This window comes from Anomalospiza imberbis, chromosome 16 (assembly GCF_031753505.1).
Source record: "Anomalospiza imberbis isolate Cuckoo-Finch-1a 21T00152 chromosome 16, ASM3175350v1, whole genome shotgun sequence".
NCBI classification, from domain to species: Eukaryota; Metazoa; Chordata; class Aves; order Passeriformes; family Viduidae; genus Anomalospiza; species Anomalospiza imberbis.
In genome coordinates, this window is record NC_089696.1 from 3,178,530 (window position 1) to 3,191,890 (window position 13,361).

General features: G+C 56.4%; 1 protein-coding gene across 5 annotated transcripts in view; it reads right to left on the reverse strand.

Moving 5' to 3' along the window:
• AXIN1 (axin 1) overlaps window positions 1-13,361 on the reverse strand; it is an 84,086-nt gene that overhangs the window by 69,146 nt on the left and 1,579 nt on the right. The window contains exons 1-2 of one of the 5 annotated variants that reach the window (XM_068206599.1): window positions 13,037-13,054; window positions 7,922-8,048 (exon numbers count right to left, since the gene is read on the reverse strand). The gene's annotated coding sequence lies outside the window, so the exon portion shown is untranslated. Of the gene's footprint in view, window positions 1-1,121; window positions 1,142-1,912; window positions 2,186-7,921; window positions 8,049-13,036; window positions 13,055-13,361 lie in introns of those variants that run through there. The other 4 variants (XM_068206600.1, XM_068206602.1, XM_068206598.1 and 1 more) reach the window with 4 other exon arrangements.

Sequence of the window (13,361 nt, forward strand, 5' to 3'; positions counted from 1 at the left end):
CCTCTACTGTACTAACACCTCTTTTTCAGCAGAATCAATGGCTTGGTAACTTCTGAGAGCACAGAATCGAGCTCAAACCAGGCAGAGGCTAACAAGGACAGTTACAGAATATCCCAAAACTTTATATCCAGAATTTGGCATCGCTGATACAGTTGACACTAAGCTAAAACACCAGCCAATTTCCCAACAACGGTGGTTTATACATGACCCTGGCAAGTGGCAGCCCACATCCAAGAGAACCATACTCAGGTACCACAGGACACATGCCATCTTCTGCACTGCCACCAGCTCTTCTGCACTGCCTACCTGGACAGGACGTATACCCGATCATAAAAAGGCAACATGTTTTTATCTGGCTATGGATCTAGGAAATTCTTATCCTTAAACAGGAATTTAAGGCTTGTGAAAATTATTATTAAAGAACATCCAGTTAGTCCTGAAAGCAGGGCTGCACCTTAATCAAACACAGGTGGCTTTCGTAGCTCAAGTGACATACCAGCGCCACATTCCTCACAAATCTCTGCGTTTCAGAAATACGCTGCGTCGCCTCGTCTAGCTCTAGGGGAATCCAGATGCATCGTTGACCCTAATATTTTGGGCATCTGGACTGCATTCTTGCTTCAGATGGGCATGTTAGTACAGGAGCTCAGTTCTAGCACCGCTTTTTGTAGGCAAGCCGTTGAGAAAAGGTTCATTTACGCTAACAGAACTGCATGCTACGAGCCTGGGAAAATTTCAGGTCATCAAAGGAAGATGAGAAAACCACCCTGACAAGGAAACCTGATCAAGTACGATGTTTTTAAAGAAGTGCAATGAGTCAATATGGAGGATGGAAGGTATGGGGAAGGCAGGGAAGGAAGAAAAGGGCAATACCAGGGTTGGTACTTCTGCTGCTCAACAAATTAACCTCATAATTTAAAGCAAGTAGCAAAAGCCTTGTGTTACAGAACAGCCTCAGCCTCTAATCCTCACGTACTGCAGAGCACCAGCAGCCTCACAAATTACTCCTTGCACTGGATTAACTCAATTGCATGTAAAAACACAGCAGGAAAGACACATTTTAGCTCGTCCTCCCTCTCAAAGCAAACCCAACACCAACGAACATCTTTGGGATGCTTTACCATTTCCCCCCCAATTCCTGATCCTGGCTAAGGCAAGAGCCGCCGCCGATGCCGTGCCTGTCCTTAGAGCCCACCTGTCCATCGTGAAACAACCCAGCGAGCCCAGGAGCGGCCAGCGAGGATGGCTGGGCCCCGCGAGGAGCGCGGCAGGAGCCAGCGCCGCGCTCACACCCGGCCCGAGCCCCCGGCACGCAGCCCCTGCCCTGGCACCCCGGGACGGGGCTGGGCTTTGGCACCACGGGGCGGTTCTGGGCGGTTTTCACCCCGCTTCTGGAAGCGAGCGCAGGACTCGCCCCCCGTTTGCGGTGCAGGTCCTCGGTGACCCCCGGTCGGGTGAAGGGGACCCCCGGCGCAGCGGCACCGCAGCCCCAAAGCCACGCCGGGCATTGTTGCTGCGGGGCGGCGCTGGCTCCTCGCCCCGGCCGGGGCAGCCCCAGGAAGCCTCCCGGAGGACACGCGAGGCGCCCGGCCGAGCCGCCCGGCCGGCTCCGGAGGGGACCCCCGGCCGCCCCGCGGGAGGCGCGGGGCCGGGTGGGCTCCGGGGCGGCCCCGCCGCTGACAGGGCGCCGCGCGGGGCCCCCGCCGCCCCCCGGGCAACTTCGCGGGACCCGGCCCGCGCCGCCCCCCCGCCGCCGCCCCCGGCCCCGCTCGCCCTCCCGGCCCGCCCGGCCTTCCCCGGGCCCGGGGCGGCCTAGCCCGGCTCGGCGGCCCCGGCGCGGCCCCGCGCTCCCGCCCGCGGCGGCCTCGGCGCGGCCTCGGCGCAGGGCCTGGGCCGGGGCCGCCTCACTCACCCGCGCGGAGCGGCGGCGGCGGCCCGGGGCGGCGCGGGGCCCGGCCCATGCGGCTCAGCGGCGGCGGCGGCCCGGAGGGGCAGCGGCGGCACAAAGCGGGCGGCCCGGGACGCCCATGGCCGCGGCCGCAGGCGGGTGGCGGCGGCGGGGAGCGAGAACAGCAGCAGCAGCAGCAGCAGCAGCGAGCCGAGCCGAGCCCCGCTCCGCTCCGCTCCGCCTGCGCCGCTGCCTCCCAGCCCGGCACGGCGGCTCAGCCGCGCCCCCCGCGCCCCCGCCCGGTACTGCGGGACCGGCGGCCGGAGCGGGGCGGAGCGGGCCCGGCCCGGCCCGGCCCGGCCCGGGGAGGCGGCGCGGCAGCACGCGGGGCCCGGGCCGGCTGCAGGCCCCGCACCCGCTGCAGGGCCGGCCCGGGGAAGCACAGAGGTCCCGGCCCCGGGAGGCATCGAGCCCCGGGAGCCGCAGCACATTGCCGGGTGTACGGGCTGAGCTCCCCGGACAGCTCCGGCACATGGCCGAGGCTTCGGGCTCGGCTTCCCGCAGAGCCCCGGTGGGTAGTAGGCACCTCAAGGGCTGAGTGGCTCCAGGGCTTCGTCCGGCCCTGGGAGCCCGTGAGCATCCCGGGCAGAGACGGCCCCAGAGAAACTTCGGAGACCTCCAGGGTGTCGTCGAAGGGCTGTGCCCAGGAAAGGCATCAACCCTCAAACACCACCAGCCTCCACGGCTCTGTCCACATTGAACGCCATGGCACACCTGAGTTTTGTAAATTTTGGACCACGCACCGTGTGCCTGGGCATGTAGGGGCACCGCTCCACCAGCTGCTCTTGCCTCCAACAACAACTAGAGCTGGTTTGGAACCTGCAGTGTGTGTCCTGCTTCTCTGAGCTGGGCAACGGCCGCGGGGAGAAATCAGGGGCTGGCCAAGAGGTGGCACTGCATGGACTGGAAAGAGTCACACCACGTGGAGACTCCCCAAATCGGGGTTGTTTGGTTCTGTGGAGCAGGGTGCACCAGCTCTGAGGCTGCAGTGATGGGGACACTGAAGGGAGAAGAAGTGAATTGCCAGATGCAGAGATCAAATGAGAGTAGTGTGACAGGGAAGTGCAAAAGTGTGTGTCTTCCCTGGAAAGCAATGATAGACTCCAAGCCAGGCAGACCCTAGATACCATCCTAAAAGCTGAACATGCAAACAAGCCACTAGACAATCCTCTGAAAATCAGAAATAACTCAGAATAATTTCCAGTAGGGACTGTTTCTCCTTTCTTATGTGATGATGCTGCCACAGTGCATTGCCTGCCTCAGTGCATTTAGGGAAAACTTTTGGAAATGTAACATATTTTTCCAGCTTTGTGAAGCTCCCAAATATCCACTCTGGGCAGTGACACTCCCCATCCCACCCCAGCACAGAGCCTGGCAGGATGATGTGGCTCCTTGCAGTCTCTCATGTGAACGATGCTCGGAGCTGATTTACACATAGCAGTGCAATGCTGATCTCAGGCGCAATAATAGAAAAGCTGATGTGGGATTCAGCTAGTAAAGAATTAAAGGATGGGAATATAATTAATGCAATCAGCCTAGTTTCCAGAAAATAGCTCTTGTCAAACTCTGATGTCATCCTTTGAAGAGATTACAAGTTTGGCTGATAAAGGTTATGGCATAGAAATAATAGACCTGGGCTCTGTTCAGGCATGTGACTTAATCCATATACTATTCTGATTAAAAATTAGCACAATACTACATCAAGAGGGACACCTTAAAGGGGCTGGGAGCTGGCAAACCGACAGCCATCAATGGGGAATCCCTGCAGAATGGGAGCGCGCTCAGTGGGTGTCCAGGCTTGGATGGGAAGCCCACTGCTATTCAGTATTTCCATCAATGGTCTAGAAATAGATTAAAAAGCCCTGCTGAGAAAAACGCTGGGGCGAGGGAAATGAGAGGGGCAGGAGACATGGACGAGGTCAAGACAGCTGTAGAAAACTTCACAAGCCGAGTCCCTGGCAAATAAAACGTGCTTGAATGAGAGCAGCTGTGAAAGGGTCTGCCCACTGAACACAGGGCCCTTCTGCTGGAAACCCGAGATCTGGCAAGGACGCATCGCGGTGAGTTTAGGAGGCAGGAGGGATAATGTGGGAGCAGCAGGCTCCCTATGGGGGATGTCCAGCTGGGATGGGGCTGGGTGCTACAGAAGGAGGGTTCCAGCATCTGTGTTTTGGAAAGCATGCTGAGGAATCAGGAGGTGAAGGAGAGTTAAAAGTGAGTCCTGCTTTGCAGGGGGGATAGCTGAGGCCCGCAGCCTCCCCAGCAAGTTTAAAGGAGCCCCAGAGGCACCTCCATTATAGCACTTCAGCCACTTCATGGGTGAGAGACAATGAGGTGTTAGAGAGCTTTTCATCTTCCAGAGGAAGGTCCAGCAAGATTAATGGCTTGAACTGAGTTCATTTGAGAAACCAGAGCAAGATTTCTGCGTGGCAAGGGAGACCCTGAGGTGGTGGGCAATCAGTTTGGGTGCAGCAGGATGGAGGTGGTTGAAATGCTGGGGCTTGACATGCCCTTCCTCATGCTGCCATCCTTCCCTGACCTTCTTTACTGCTCCTTGGGCTGGGCTGAACCGGGGGATGTGGGAGAAGTGCTGGAGGCTCATCTTGCTCCCAGCAGCTCCTGGCACATTCCCCCAGCTCAGGGGACACAGCTCAGAGTAAGGACCAGCCCCCATCCCACCCCCAAGGCACGCAGAGAGGCAGGGGACCTCCAGACCAGCTGGCATGTGCCTTCCAGCAGTGCAGGATCACTCTGTGCATGCTCCCAGGGAAAGCAGAGCCAGCACTGCTCTGCTCAGCAGAGGCAGCCAGGCAGCTGCCCCTTCCTAGGCCACAGGAAGCAAATTCCACAGGTCGATGCCAAGCCCTCATGGTGCCTCATTATTTTCTAGTCCTCTAGCAGGGATGCTTGGGGCTGGGAGAGCCCTCTGGAGCCCTTTCCCTGCCTTTTAACTCTCAGGTGGCTCATGACAAGGAGGCTTACCCCTGCCCTCTACCAGGGGCCAAAATCACTTCCAGATTATCTGAGGACATCAAACAGGTGATAAACCACACTGAGCATTCCTGGCTGTGTGCTGGAGGAATCAGACTGCAGACCTCAGGCTTTGAAGCCAATGAACCAAACCTGGTTATTTTCCCCTCTTCATCAGCTGACCATGAAGCTCTGCCTTTCACCCCAAATATCACCCTTACACCAAAAGTGCCACCACCGAGATGGCAGTGGTGTTTTGTGTACCCCTGGTGTCACCCTGCCACTGAAGCTGGCCCCATGTGAACCTGGGGTGCTGGACACTTCCCAGCTCCCAATGCACACATTCCTTTCTGCCTGGAAGAAACAAACAGCAAAAACTGGAGAAAAGGAACTGCTCTCAGCCTTTGGTCTGAAGAGTCTGTGCTGCATGCAGGCAGCACCGGTGCAGTGCAATTCCAGAGCCCCCTTGCAAAGGGATGTGTTCTGTAGCAACCTCCCCTCCTGCCAAGGTAGGGACCCACAAAGCTCTCCAACATCCCATCTGCAGAGCCTGAAACCGCTTGGATCGGCTTCAGCACTGACTAGAGTACCCCTAAATGAATTCTGCTCTTTGTAGCGACTCACTGGCTCCCCCAGAGCAAGGTGGCCCGAGCCGGGGCCGAGGGGTGATGCCTGGTGGGCTGTCGGCATGCAGCGCTCCCTTCCAGCGGCAGGGATGTGCCTGGGTGTAGCCGGCGTCCCTCTGGCGCTGGCGGATTCGGGAGGGAGTGCACTAGATGGTGCTGTTCAACCTTTGGCTGCCATTTAAAAGGCTCCTGCAAGGTCATCAGCGATGCCGAAATTCGGTGTTTTTATTCAAAAACCTTTTTGGAACTAGGAGATAAATAGAAATACTCTGAAATATGAGGTCCTACACTGATCACCGACAGAGGCAAAGGACTGCCTCCCACCTCGGGCCTGCAGCACCTTCAGTGCTGGGGCAGGACCCGGGGTTTGACTAAGTGACCAATGATGGCTGAAGAAAATAATTATTTAAAGATTTAATGATTTAGAGAAAAAAAAAAAGATGCCAAGAAAATAATGTCCTGGGGTGCAAGAGATGACTGACAGCTCTCTCTTGGACCACTGGCAAGATGATGTTTACAGAATAGGAGGAAGAAAATGTATTAGCATTCTAGATAAAAGTATTGGTGTTGTGGCACCAGGAAGCCAGAGCATCCCAAGGAGCCCGGCTGGGATGAGGCACCAACAGCCCAGTAGCACTGCCACTGAGGAGACAAGCAAGCAGAGCCACAGGATACGGCTGGCAGGAGAACAAAGCAGAGAAGTGGCCATGGATAGGGCTGGGGACAGGATGAGAGCACCTCCCTCACTGGGAGGGATGGATGGAGCAGATCTCAGTGTGGGCAGGGGGATGCCCACAGACAGCTGTGCCAGGGCTGGGGGCAATAGTGGAAGTGAGTGCTGATTTCAACCACCACAGCATCCCTTCTTGCAGGGTCTAAAGATATCTGCCCACCCTGGCCATGCCAGCCTGACATGGAGCTGCGGGTGCAGGTCCCACAGGCAGCCTGGGTGTGCCTGCTTCTTTGGATTCCCCAAGGAGGGAAACACATTGCTTCTAATGCTGGGTAAAAAGGATGAAGCACTGTTTGGATACCAAGTTTATGCCTTTTCACTCAGATCCCGCTCTTTCATAAAGCCCATGGTGGAGCCTGTTCCAGTCAGTGGGAAGGTTGTAGGGCTTGGCTGCTCTGGGCATTCAGATCCTTCTCCTCCAGAAAAATAATCCCAGTTTCCCTGTTCATTCCTGTTCCCACATGGGTGCTTGCTTGCAAATCCCCTGTTTATGCTGGGGTATAGGCCTGGAGAGGGTGGATGGGAAAAAACCTTTACTGCTCACATCAAAAATAACAAAAACTGTAGCCAGGGTGACCTTCTTCCAGGAATGTAGGGGGAGAAGGGTTTTGCAGCTTCCAGTGTTTGCCCATGGTGGTGCAGATGCCCAAATGGCAGATGGAAGCTCCAGTACATAACCCTGAGCCCCTGCAGCGTTCCAGCACCCTGGCCTATTCTCCCAGGGGTCTGCTCTACCTTCATCTCCAGGTGTTTGTCTTTGTGCCTGCCCTAGCATCAGCCTCTTTCCCCCAGCTCTGCTTTGCCCTTCCTGCTGGCTTACAGAGCCCTCAAACCTGATGTTTCCTCAAAAAAAAAAAAAAAAAAAAAAAAATTTTGGACAAGCTCATGCTGTGCCTTGGGCCTTGGGAGGCTGCTGTGGATGTGCTGCTCACCCAGCACCCTCCTCACAAAGGAGCTTGACATGGACTTTTCTTTGTCTTCCCACACTTCTGTGACACTCCTGCCACCAGCCCTCAGACCACCCCAGCTCCTTTGACTGTCAGCCACCTCTAGCCTCATGTTCTGGGCTCAGGACTGGAGTTCTGGGCAAAGCTTTCCCCATACTCCCTCTCCTCCATTCCAGCCAGCCCAAGGAGAGTCACAGCAGCTCATGACCACTCTCTTCTGCTTGGTTTGCACCATTCATAACCCCAGTAACAGCCAGTGACCATATCAGCTAATGCTCCTCTGTCCTGGCTGGGCAAAGCCCAGTTTGTTCACATGGGCTCCTCTTCTCACTCCTGTCCCACCCCAGATAAGCCCTGGGCTCCCATCCCAGCTCAGGGCTGTGGCATAGAAGTGTATGAACTGATAGGGGTGCCAGGGCCTTGGTGTGTCCCCCAACCCTCCCCACCTGGCCTCTGTGCTGCTTTTGGGGCAAGGTTCCTATAGCTGGCAGAGCAAAGAGACCCTCACAGACCCCTGCTAGATCTGAGACCCTGCCACATCCCAGACCCTACAGCTCCCCTGGTTTTGATCAGCCTTCTCTGCCAAAAGCAATGGCACAGGAGCTCAGCCAGCACCACCAATGCCCAGCGCTCTTCATCCCCAGCCAGTGAAGGTGAGAACCCCCCAAGGACACCCCACACACCTTCCTGCACCCACCTTTGGCGTCCAGCCTGGGCCTGTGCCCGGCACTCCTGCCTCTCCATGCTCCAGACCACCAGGCTCGCTGCTCCTCTCGGGGTGCCAGGGGTGGGATGCTGTCCACACGCATCCCAGAAATGCCGCTCTGCAGAAAGAGGAGATGTCAGCTCGTCCCTGCTGGGACCACCCTACGCAGGAGATGTTTCCAGGGGAGCTGGGCCAGGCAGGGACACCCTGTGCTCCCCACTCACGGGAGTGGAACCTGTTCCCATGGTCCTGAAGGACACACTTCACATCTTGCCTCTCTATGAGAGGGAGATATCTGGAGCAGGGTGTGCTCTGTCTTGAGCACAGGACCTCTGGAGTGGTTATCCCTGCTGGAATGGTCCCAGCTTACAGAGCTGAGGCAGGAGGGAGCAGCAGTGTCAGGGGACAACCCTGTCCCTGGTTCCCAAGCCCCAGTGCAGAGCCAGGGCCCACCCACCTGCCCAGGCCATTGCTTGCCTCTGCTCCAGTGTCCCCACAGTGGGATGGGATGGGATGGGATGGGAAGAACATGAGGAACAGCTGTGTGGAAACAGCTGGTTCCTGCAGCAGGGTTATCCCAGAGCAGCGTATGATAATTCAACCTGCTTGATTCTGTTGGAAAAGATGGATTTCCTTTACCCAGCCATGAGTGACTGTGACCTGGGCTACTGGAAGGTGGAGGAAGGCTGGTCAGTGCAGAAATGTCAGCTGCTCTGCTCTCACAGACCTCTTTTGTAACGCTGGGCAAGATCTTCTGGCTTAACTGTGCTCACCAGCTCGGCTGGCAAGAACCACCTCAGTGCTCGGTGGTGCTTTGATGTGTGTCCTGCAACCCCAAGATTTCCAGTGTGATCGTTTCCTTTGGACACGATCTCCATCAGCAGTGCAGCTTGGAGAGCTGTTCCCCACGTTCCTGGCTCACTCCTCCTGGAGGGTCAGCTCCCCCAGGGAGATGGCAAAATTTTTGTGACAAGTAAGGCCTGGTGACTAAGTTTTGGCTAATTTTCCACCTCTGGTGACCAGGCAGTGGCCAGTTGGACACACGCTGCTGTTTCTCTGTTCTCTCCTGGGACGACTGTCGCTGACGGTGCCGCTGCTTTGACGATGCTTTCCCCGGAGATGAGGCAGACGGCCAGGGAATGGCTCTGTCCCGCAATTCTGGTTTGTTCTGAGTCCACCTAGTGGCCCGCAGCTTTATGGTCGGCTTTGCTGGGTGCAGGGAGGCTTGCGAGGACATCTCAGAATCGCTCATGCATCCAGGGCAAGCTCTAGAAATAATTTTACCTCTGCACTGTGCCTGACAGGTACAGTTTAGGTCCAGCTCACCCTTATCCTTCACCAGGAGAGCTCTGAGCCCATGAAGTGGCCACAGCAGCTGAGGTTGTGGCTGGTTTGCTGAGGTCCAAAGCCCAGCCAGCCCTGGACAAAGGGTCCCTGTGATCACATGGGCACTGCTGAGGGAAGCCCCACAGCATTTCCACCCCTTAATTCTCCTGCAGAATGATTTTCACAGCCTCGAGCTCCTCAGACAGGGCAGTAGATGCCCCAAATGCTCCTCTGAGTGATCCCATGCCTGGGGAAGTGTTGGCTCTGGATGACCAGGCAGCCCAGCCACTGGCAGCTTATTGCCAAGCTTATTTCCAGGCTCCTGGTGGCTGTCCGTGCCAGGCAGGACAGCTGTGTTGGCAGGAGGTCACAGTCTGCCAGCCAGAGCCCTCGCTGGGCCCTTCTGTGGCACAGCACGCTGTGTGTGCTGCAGGGCCACATGTATTCCAGGCCAGGGGGACTGGCCAACCCCAGCTGGGGGACCCCCAGTTCTGGCAGGGCACTTCTGGGAGCCTCTGCTCTTTCAGCTCTCTGGTAGGATAGCCACAGGATCTTTTCTCTACCCACACAGAGACTCCAGCCTCCATCACCCCTTTCCCAGCCTCCTCCTTCCCAGCAGCACCTTGGAAATCCCCAGCTGCAGGTGGGGTTGCCCTCCTTGGCCATCTTCCCTCTGAGGTGGCCCTTCCTCAGAGAAACCATCCTGTGCCACCTCCCCAGTAAGGGCCACCCCTGCTGGCTGAGCTGGGGGATGGGATCCCTGCACCCAGTGAAGGTGGCCAGAGCTCAGCACCAGCAAGTTCTGGAGCCCTTCCACCCCCAGTGACCTGCCCAAGGGTCATTAGAGGTTTTCCTGGAAGGTTTCTCCTCCATGCTGGGAGTGAGTGGGACAGGAAAGGCTCAGCCTGATGGACACCAGCTGAGGTCCTGACCAGCCAAAATGCTGGACACAGCCCAGCAGTGCCTGGGGCTGATCTGCTTCCTCCTACAGGGAACAGTCCTGGCTGAGGAGCTGGGGGTGCCATTTATCCACACACTTAGGGGAGAGTCTCCAAACTCTTCTGCTGCTTTAACTGCCCTAGCACAAGCCCAGCCCAGGACTTGGCATTGGCTTATCTCAAGGCTTTCCAGCACGAGGTGAAAAGATATGGAAAGTGTTGGTCTTATCGTGACAGAAAACTGGAGAAATTGCTCACAAAATCATTTACTGTGTGAGGAAGCTCAGAGAAGGGGAGCATCTCTGTATTTGGAGGGATCCAAGACTTGCTCCACAGCCAAGGCAAACTGGCACTGGATGTCAACCATGGGATTCCGTGTCCCCTCCTGCCAGCGCTTCTGGGCCTGTCACCCATGCTCACCACTTGGCAACTCTCTGCCTGGCTGCCTCTCTCCTAAAATCTCCCTTTCCTGTGCCAGGCAGGTGAACCACAGCAGAGCCAAGTGCTCTCCAGGACAGAACATCTGGGAGCAGGGAGAGTCATGGAATTGTGATCATGAGCATCCCATGGCATTCCACTTCCCTGAGGAAGAGATTACCAGAACTGCTCCTTGGAGATGTGAGCATTAGGCCAGGCAGCTTTGAGTGCCCCATCTCCTCCAGAAGCCAAGACTTGGGCTGTTTGCCATAGAAGCTGCTTCCCAGCCCCTTGTCCCCTGTCCCCATCAGGATACGGAGGCTCCTGCCACTCCCTTACTCTGCAGAGGTGGAGACACCACCTGATGTCCAACCATGTCGTGTCCAAGCATCTCGTGTCCAACCATCTCACAGTCCTCATGCTCATGCTGTGTCCCTCATCCTGGGCAGCTCCTCTTCCCCACAGTGGGAGCTGACAGCAGCCAGACCCCTGCTGCCTTGGCCATCTCACCTCAGGCCCTCCTGGTGTTCTCCTAGAGAATAGATTCCCACTTTGATTGTCCTGCTGGACATTCTCCTACCAGTGCACCTCCTGTCAGAAGTCCTTCCACGGACACATGCTGGCTGGCACAGTGACCAGCCTCCAGAGAACACATGGCTGGCAAATGTGAGCAAATCCAACCTTGTATTTATCTTGATTTTTTATAGTTAGAGGCTCGAAACAGGCAAAAATACATCTGGAAGCAGATGTACAACTCCAAATCTTGGACTTGTAGACACTGTAGACCTTGTAGAATTTCCAGACCTTGGACTTAGACTCTTCCTATTGGCAGCATCTTCCCCAGTGTGCCAAGGCCATGTCATGGAGAACATGTGTCACAGGGGACTTTGGTCCCTCTTCCCACACTTCTGTGACTCCCCCAGGGCTGTGAGGTGAGTGCCCATGGCCTTGGGTGACCACCCTGTGGGCAATGTCCCATGAGACACCAGTCAATGCCAGAAGTTATCCCAGCCCACCTGAGTTTTGGCCTACAGTGGGACATGGAGCAGAGGTGTCTGCCCAGGAGGTCCATGTCTCCCTCTTCCCAACAGAGGGGTATTTTCAGGTCTCCAAAGCTGAACACCTTTAGCTCAGCCTGTTTATCTTAGTCTGGCATTCAACAGCTGCCCAGAGACCACTGCCATGACAATCCTGCCTGATGGAAATGAATGATTCAGCCTGAATTCTTATCCTCTGTCTCTCAGGTGATTTGTGCTCCTCATGTGTCAATGTGGCCTGTTAGTTTCTGTGCTGGGCAGACCTCTGGTTGGACCATGTGGAGAAGTTGGGAGTTTTGGGAATGCCTTGGTGATGATCAGAGCAATTGTCTGGGTTGGGCAGTGAGGCTCAGTGGGCCTCCACTGCACTTCAGCCTTCCGAAGAGCCTCTGCTTCAGGGTGGCATCGACATCCTTGACTCCTGTCCCTTGGATTCCTTGGTGGATCTCAGGATGGACTGTCCAGGGCTGGTGATTCACAGCTTTCTCAGTTTAATCACTGTTTGTGCATCCATTCCCTGCAGGAGTTTCTGACATTGGCCATTTTAACCCCACTGGAAAGGGACTGTATTCTGGAGGATTCCCGGTATCTCTGAGTGCAGCAAGAGCAGAACAGCTTGATGTGGGGCTTGCAGTAACAACCAAATTCCTGTGAGACTGTTTCCTCCTTGGGTCACTTGTGCCTGTCAGTGCCTTGTAAGCACTGTCCCAATGGATGAATGGCTGTGCCCACCTCAGAGAGCATCTGGGGGTGCAGTGAGCCCCCCACCCTCTGGAAAGGCACTCCTCTGCTGTCCCTTGTCATGAGGACAAAAGCCTGGGCAAGCCCTCTGGGCTCCTTGAAATGAGTCCTTTTGGTTTCTTCCATTGCTGTTTCCTTTCCATGTTCTTACTGAAGATCCTCATGGCTACACATGAGCCACTGGCCTTGGATGGCACTGAGCTACCCGCAGCAGGAATAAGGACATTTTGGGCTCAATGGCATCCTGGGAGGGCCATGGGCTCCTGAGTGAGGTCACACCCACCCGAGACCCTTGCTGTGCAGAGTTCCCTGCTGGCTCAGCCCCATCCTCATCCCATGGCCACTAATGCCTGTCCAGCCATGTAGTTCAGAGTTGTTTTCAATCAGCCCAGGACCCAGCCTGGCCATCCATGCCCTCCTGCCCTGCTGTGGACCCTCACCCAGAACTGCCCTGGGGGAGCCCATTGCTCAGGACAGGCCATACCCAGTGCCTGGAGGGGCGGGGGGGCGGTGTGCCCTGCTCACCTCCAGCACCCACAGCTGCCACCTCAACCCCTCTCAGCTCATTCTCACCAGCTCCCACCTCCTCCTGCCCAAGCACCCCCATCAGCCAGGCTGTGGCCACGTGGTCCCCACTCATGTCCCACCTGCCCTTTGCTGCTGCTGGTTTCATTTCCTTTCCAGGTTCCTCGGCTCTGGTCTCTGCTGCACCGTGTTGGGAAGACAAGGTGAGTCCAGGTGTGATCTCCACTTCTCCTCCCCAGCGGCACCGGTTCATCACAACGTGGACACTTCTATTTCCACATCAGTTGTATCCCATGTCCTTAAAGAAAGGTGATTCCCCCATCCCAGGGCAACAGCACCATCCCAGGGTAAATCCCAGGGCATGGCTAATTTAAGGGCAGCCACCCCAGCTGCCAACTCCCCATGGGAACCACCACCCCAAAACCAGGCCCGGAACCAACCTGGCCT